The sequence below is a fragment of the Panthera uncia genome (assembly GCF_023721935.1).
Source record: "Panthera uncia isolate 11264 chromosome A1 unlocalized genomic scaffold, Puncia_PCG_1.0 HiC_scaffold_17, whole genome shotgun sequence".
NCBI lineage: Eukaryota > Metazoa > Chordata > Mammalia > Carnivora > Felidae > Panthera > Panthera uncia.
Genome location: NW_026057577.1, coordinates 44324320 through 44332357, shown reverse-complemented (window position 1 = coordinate 44332357; position 8038 = coordinate 44324320). Strand labels below are relative to the sequence as shown.

Here is an 8038-nt window from a genome sequence, read left to right as displayed (position 1 = left end):
CTGAGAATCCAGAATCCCTGCATGGAGGCTGGCTGCAGCCACTGTCTTTCTGGGGGACCCTTTTCTTAGGACACCCTGACCCCTAGGCTCTGCTCTCCTTTGTAGAGAAGCCTTTTTATTTTCTTCTGGAGTGGTGGTAAGGTGAGGTAAGAAATTCTTATCTTTTCCTTTTTAGTTTGTCTCAGACACTTTGTAAAGACCTCAGTTCATTTTCTTAGCCTTAAGTGTTTATTGTCACACACATACTCAGAAATCAATGCTAGGAAATTTCAGAGGCCTTGTCTGCTTTCTGCCTCAGTTTACCACTTCTCTAAGACAATGAACAAAGAACTGACCATATGCTTGTAAAAGGGGAGTATTTAAAAAAAAAAGTAGATAATATCTCAACTCCTTCCACCCTTTCATAAATATTGATAGATCCTATTTGAAAATTTTACAAAGTAAATTCTAGAAATTATAAATTATACATTATATAATACATATGTTACAAATGTCATTGTGGCATAAATATACATTGAAATTACTTCCTTTTAAGCACTTTCTCTTGAACTTTGAACATTTTGAATTGGATTAAGAATACAGAACAAGCACATCTCTTAAAAGTGTCAGACATGCTAGATTTCTTTCTTGGCTCCCATGGAAAAAGTAAACACAATATAAAACACCCATTAAATTTTAGAGGTTAAGAATGTCTTTTATGTAAGTTATGCTAAAAGAATTCTTTAGCTCTATAAACTTGTAGATTACAAATGAGTTACCATTTACAGAAGATGGCTGAGCATTTGTCAGGTGAAGTAATTTTCACACAGAGGTAAAAGATTTCTTGAAACAACCAGGATTTCCTTTAAAGTCTAACTTATTGACTGATATATTTGGAAAACAAAAAAAAAAACAACTGAAATGTCATGCAGCTAGTTTCAGAATATGTAAAATTGTTGTAATTTCTTGTAATTGATCTGGTTTGATTATTGCCTGTGGAGTTGGAGGACAGGTCAGGAATGTCACAAGTGCTAAAACAGGAGTAAGTGAAGTGAGCTTATTGTGAACATGGCCTTTTTCCTTGAAAAGAAGTATGGCAGATTGTTATATTGAGAATTACAGAGTGGGAGGAGCACAGTAGCCCTTTGTACCCCTGAAAAAGAGTTTTCCTGGCCCCAAATCCCCCTCATTCCCTGCCCCCAATTCTTTAAAAACAAAAACAAACAAAAACACACCAAAACTCTTGCTGTCTTCTCTTCTGGAATAATTTCTTAGTTGTATTTATCACATCTTTAAGTATAGATGTGATAAGCAGTACAAATAACTTTGTGGCATGAAATTATGGAGGAAATAAATTTCCGGCTTTGTACCCTTTGGGCTGAGGGTAGCCAGAGTTTTATGTGGATGTCTGAGTTCCCCTCTCTCCAGTAGAGAATTAACTGGCTATTGTTGTCTAGAGCTGTGCCACTGAGCTACTGCACTGGACTGGTGCTGAGGGAAGACTGGAAAGTTGAAGGGTTGAGGTTGAACCACAGAGGATGTAGCAGTGCTGCGACCCCTGAGGATGGTGCCTTCTGAAGACACAATGTGACTTTCAGTGACACATTACATTTTGGAAGAGCAAAGTATCATATTCACATACTTGGTTTTGCTGTGAAGAAAACTCAAGCCTTCCAAAAATAGAAAGCATGGTCACTGAAGATGAGGTCACATATCAGCAAAATGCAACTTTCTGTGCCAGTGAAGTTGTCCCTATTGAGGTCAGAGGAGAATCAGAGGGAATGGTGGATCAAGAACCAGATGAGTGAAAGGTGAGGATTTTCAGGAAGGGGGTGACCAGCCCTGCCACATGCTCCTGGCACAACTAGGGGCTGACCACTGGAAGGAAAAACATGGGGACATTATGCCCATGATACACACTTTGACTCTGGTCGCAGTGGGCTCCAGAGAGAGCAGGTTGGGAAGACAAGAATACCAAGTGAAGACAACTCTTTGAAGCTTTGTTGACAGGTTGTTATTACACCACGTAAATTGCAAAGGAGAATTTTATGATCAAAGAACAGCCTTCTTTGAGATCTGGGTGTAATCGCTTTTGAGGTCATAGAGAGTCAAGGTCATCTGTGATTAAATCGTTCAGGAAAGTTCCTCCCTAGAGAGTTTACTTTCCTCAAAGAAAGTTTTTCTTACTGGAATGTCCTTTCTAACAAAATGCATCATGGACTCCAATGCAAAGCTAATGAAATTTCTTTCCCATACGAACTCGAGATTTGCATTTATTGATTAAAAAAACAAGAGCTTGTTGGCTTGATTTGGTGCTGGGCAGGATCCCACAGAGAGCACTTCTGCCTTATCACTTCTCCTTCCTTGATTTCCTACCATTAGTTTCCTCAGAGTTTCATGGAGTGTCTGCTAACAGCTCTGGCTTCTCCCCCTGCCATGTGGTGACCCTCCTCTTGGAACATATTGGCTCACTGGGTAGGGGGTGGAGGTCAGGAGGGATGAAATCATCGTTGCGCTTCACTGTCCCCTTTTCCTGAGAGGACTTCCACAGCAAGGGAGTCTGTATTTTTAGAATTAGCATGTTCTGTTTCAGTGTTGTGAACATTCATTTTAAACTTACTATATTTAGTAAAGGTTTAATTATCCACGTAGGGAAACTAGTTTCAAGCTGTCACTTTTCATTCCTTGCTCATCAAAACAGCCCCCTGCAGCTGAGAATGGCACTTTCCCCTACACCTGGTGAGGGCAGTGGACAGGAACAATTGCACTACTGGAGTTGAGTGTGAGCACAGCAGCAGGGGAAGCTCTTCTCAGTGTCTCCCACCCCGTCTGGCCCCTCCTTTGTCACTGGGACCTTCCTGCTGCAGCACATCCTCTCTGAGCTGGGGCTGTGGGCGCTGGGTGTCTGCTCCAGTGCCAGGGAAATGTCTTCCCTTCCCACACAGGAATAATGATGAGATTTTCCAAAATAACACTCAGGTAACAGGATCTCTTTGTGCCGTTTACAAGTACGTAAGATGTTGGAAAATGGCACTGAATGATGAGATTTCTTGGATTTTCTGAGATACCATTCATTCCTTTGTTTCCTTGCTCAGTTCTAGCAGGTGGATATAGACATGGATGAGTTGATGCATGGAGGCCACTGAAGGGAGAATGAGCAAGGGCCAATGGGCACTGAAGATGGTTTGAGACATAAATAGAATATGGTAGACATGCACTTACTCATTCAGGAAATATTTATTTATTGGTTGTGGGATAGTTAGGGAGCTTGGCACTACCTTAGTGGGGGACATACAGATGAATATGTTTTTCTAAACATATTCTAGTAAATGGATAATTACAGAGTGAGAGCTCAGAAGAAATGTCTTTGGAGTATGCAACAAAGGAGCCTCAGATGACTGGGTCAGCGGAGGGAAGGGATACTAGAGCTGAGACCAGATGCTGCTACCCAAACTTACTGTGTATGTGAGTTACCTGGGAATCTTGTTATAATGCAGATTCCTATTTTGAGCTGGAGTTAGGGACTAAGATTGTGCATCTCTAACAAGCTCCCATCTGAGGCTGATGTTGCTGGTCCACGGACCACCTTTTGAGTACCAAAGTTTCTAAGGAGAGGTATAAGACAAAACACTGGTGCTGGGGGGAAATGAGTTTACAGGGAGGGACTAGCATATACATAGTCCGAACATGGGTTCTTTTATCCTCAGCTGAGGCACTGATAAAGTAATTGTTCCCTCCCTTCCACTATCAGTTCTCAGGATACGTGTCTGCCTGCCAGCACATTTTCTCCCTAAAGTTAATCTTTGTGTTCACTTTAATCTATACCTTTTATAAATACTGGGGCTTTGATTTAACAGGACATACTAAAGATATTTTTCTATACTTCTTAGAATTTTCCAGAAAGAAAAATGGAGGACAGAAATAAGAATGTCACCTTTGATAAAACTAAAGACTAACCTGCAAAAGATAATACATGTGGAGAGCTGCCAATGCAGTAAAGATCAAGTACAGGTCCAGGAAGGCTCCTGGAAGGGGTGTTTGTAGGTGTAGATTTCAGACACAGTTGGAAGGAAAACATTTTCTTACACAGATGGTGTTCTGAGGGGGCAAAACCAATTTCTTCTTTGGAATCATAGGAATGGCATCTACTTGTGGTGGTAGGGAAACTAGATCCCTAGACCTTACTTCATCACACAGAGAAATGGGAAAGGCAGAGTTGAATTAAAACAAAAAACTGTGGAAATGCCATTTTTGTCTGTCTCCTGGTGAGGTGGGTGGAAGAGAAGCCAAGTTATGCCTTGCGCTGTAGCTGCCTGTGTTTGTTGGCTGGAGAGAGGGAAAAGCTAAAGTTAATTGCATATACAACCTTGTCATGATGGGTTTCTCCCTGAACCAGGGAGAATTTCTGCTAGCCTGGAAGTACTGCCCTGCCCCTTCCCAACATGAACTAGTTCCAAAGTCCCAGAAGAGTGTATGTAATTGACAGATGAGTACACAAAGGCAACCAGAACAGGTTCCATGTAAAGATGGTATAAGACAAAAGGCATGAGGGAGGGACAGATATATGTATGGCAGAAAGGGTTCTTCACAATACTAAGTGGCCACCAAGATGTTGAAAATGATGAGTAAGTAAATGGCTATGAATTAAGGCAAGTTAACAAAACAGGTGTAAGCAGAGCAAGTGAGAGCTTGGGGAAAATAATAGGGACATCACAGATGGAGATGAAACAAGAACTTCTAGAGCTCAGGAAGGAAGCAGAAGAGAAAAATAGAGCCGCCATTGAAATGCAAGCACCTTGGAATAAACGCAAAGGAGAACAGGCACTGCTGACATCCGTGATGAAGAGGGGAACAGGATTAAGAAAAGCAAGCAAAAATAGACTAGAAATGAACAAACATAGAACGGATGAAAGAGAATCCGAAAGATCTGGAAGGCAAAAGAATTGCAGCATATGCATTATTGGTATCCTTTAAGAAGAAGCCTGGAGATGATACTCAGTAAAATGCTTTGGAAAATTAAATAAGACTTGAGTCTCCAAATGAAAAGGCTGCACTGTGGCCCAGAGAAAACTGATACAGAATGATTAGCATTGACACGTATCCAAGGACATTTACTGGCCCTTGAAGACAAAGTCTTTCATTTAGGCAAGAAAAACCAAAGAAAAAAAACCAAAAACCAAAGAAACAAACAAACAAAAAAAACTATTAAAAGGAGGAAAAATCAAGGTGACATTATAGCAAAACAGATTACACAGTGGAATATCAAAAGCAAGAGAAGGGAATAAGAACATAAAATATGAGTACCCGAGTGTGCGACTTACCTTGACTCTTAGTTTGTTGGCAACAGTAACCAGGACCCAGTGTCTGCTTCTGTAGCTGGTGCCTGCTAAGCTGTAGCCACCATGTATGAGGGCATCTTCATTCCTGTTGGCCAGGCTGGTGGTCAGATTGGCAGTGCCTGCTGGGAGCCATATTACTTGGAACATGGCATCCAGCCTGATGGTCAGATGCCAAGTGAGAAGACCACTGGGGGAGGGGATGACTCTTGCATCTTCTTCAGTGAGATGGGTGCTGGCAAACATGTGTCCAGGGCAGTGTTTGTAAATCCAGAACCCACCATCATTGATGAATTTTGCACTGGCACCTACCATCACCTCTTTCACCCTGAGCAGGTCTTCACAGGCTGCCAATAACTACTCCCTAGGGCACTACACTGCTGGCAAGGAGATCATTGACCTTGTCTTGGGCCGATTTTGGAAACTGGCTGACGAGTGCATATGTCTTCAGAGTTTCTTGGTTTCCGCAGCTTTGAAGGGGGAGCTGGTTCTGGGTCCACCTCCCTCTCTCTGTTGATATGGGAAGAAGTCCAAGCTGGAGTTCTCCATTTACCCAGCCCCCCAGATGTCCACAGATGTAGTTGTGCTCTACAACTCCATCTTCACTACCCATCCCACTGTGGAGCAGTCTGATTTTGCCTTCATGGCAATGAGACCATCTGTGGTGTCTGTTCTCGAAACCTTGCTATTGAATTCCTAAATCACTGCTTCTCCCTGATTTGATGAAGCCCTGAATGTTGATCTGACAAAATTTCAGACCAACCTGGTGCCCTAACCCTGCATCCACTTTGTTCTGGCTGCATATGCCCTGTAATCTCTGCTGATAAAGCCTACCATGAACAGCTTTCTACAGAACAGGTCACCAATGCATGCTTTGAGCCAGCCAACCAGGGGGTGAAATGTGACCTCCACCATGGTAAATACATGGCTTGCTGCCTGTCATGCTGTGGCATCATGTTCCTAAAGGTGCATTGCTGCCATGCCCCCATCAAGACCTGTGCAGCATCAAGTCTGTGGACTGCTGCTCCACTGGCTTCAAAGTTGGTGCTAATTACCTGCCTCCCCACTGTGGTACCTGGTGGAGATGTGGCCCAAGTACAGTGAGCTGTGTGTATGCTGAGCAACACCACAGCCATTGCTGAGGCCTGGGCTCGCCTGGACCACAAGTATGACCTGGTGAATGCCAAGTGTCCCTTTGTTCGCTAGTAGGTGGGTGATGGCATGGAGGAAGGGGAGTTTTCTGAGGCCTGTGAGGACATTGTTGCTTTTGAGAAGGGTTATGAGGAGGTTGGTGTGGATTCTTCAGTAGGAGAGGATAAACAAGGAGAGGAATACTAATTACCATCCCTTTCAGCCTTCTTGCATGTCCCACTCATGACTTGAGCCTCAACGTTGGCTGACAAATATTAAAGCTTTCTGATTAGATTGTCTTCACTTTCAACTATGATCATGTCTTACTCTGCCATGTGTACCTGTAAGATTTTCCCATCATGTCCCAAAGCAAAGGCTTAGAAAACAACAAAATGAGTCCCCAAATTTGACCAAACATATAACCTTAACAATAAATGTAAATTGTCCCACTCACCTGTTAAGAGACTCGTATTTACAAAGAATGTGGAGTTCAGTTCTATGCAATATAGGACACGTGTGTAGAACAGTGAGGCCCAGAAAGGCTGAAGGTGTAGAGAGTTGTGCAGCGATTGCTTTAGTGTGAGTCATGTCCCAACCTGCCTCCCCCCCCCCCCAGTTTATATGTTGAAGTCCTAACCCCTCTATGAGATTATATATTGGAGATAGTTTTTAAAGAGTGGTTGAGGTTATATGAGGTTGAAAGGGTGGGGCCCTGATCTGATAGAGCTGGTGCCCTGGCAAAAAGAGAGACACTAGAATGTAGTCTTTGCCATGGGAAGATGCAGAAGGTGGCAGTCTCCAAGCCAGGAAAGTTTTACCAGAATGTGACTATGCTGGCACCCCCATTTTGGACTTTCTAGCCTCCAAAACTGTGAGAAAGTAAATTTTTGTTTTTAGAGTCACCCAGTCTATGGTATTTTTTTAGGGCGGCCCAAGCCAACAAAACAGACAACAAAGAAAATGCCAAGAGAGCGAGGGAGAGGGAGAGAGAAAGCAACAATCATAACTATATGGTTGTGTTCTAAATAAAAAGCATTAAATTAGATACAAAGGACATTTGATTACAGTAAAAGATGTAACTCGTGATATAACTTAATGTGTTAAAAAATTTGTCATGAAAACCAGTGCCAAAGTTACAGAAAATATAGGAATAGATAGAAATGTTCAAATAACAGAAAACTTAAATCTTACCTATTAACTACGGCCAATAGTTATAAAGCTAAAAGAAAGAAAGAATATGGACTCTGAATGACCTGAGTAGGATAGCTCTAATGGATACACATTAAGCTATATACTCAGAAAACGTTATACTGTCCTTTGAAGTATTGATTGAGCAGTCAGAAAAATTAACTCTGTATTAACAAAAATTAAAACACCATATTGGAGACTGAGATCTTGATAAAGCAATGCCAAATTGCAGAGGAAAATTCATAGCATTAAATACTTAAAATTAAGAATTTAGTGAATTTTAAATACCCAAAACCAGAATTTATGAAATAATGTGAATTAGAGAAAACAGAGTAAGACACTAATAAAGATAAAAGCAAAAGCAAATGAATTGTAGAAATTTTTAAAATGGTGAAACTAAGTCT

The 8038-nt window shown here is 41.8% G+C and overlaps 1 pseudogene; it reads left to right on the top strand.

Moving 5' to 3' along the window:
• Window positions 1-2633: 2633 nt before the first annotated feature.
• Window positions 2634-6965, top strand: LOC125934920 (tubulin alpha chain-like; annotated as a pseudogene).
• Window positions 6966-8038: the final 1073 nt, after the last annotated feature.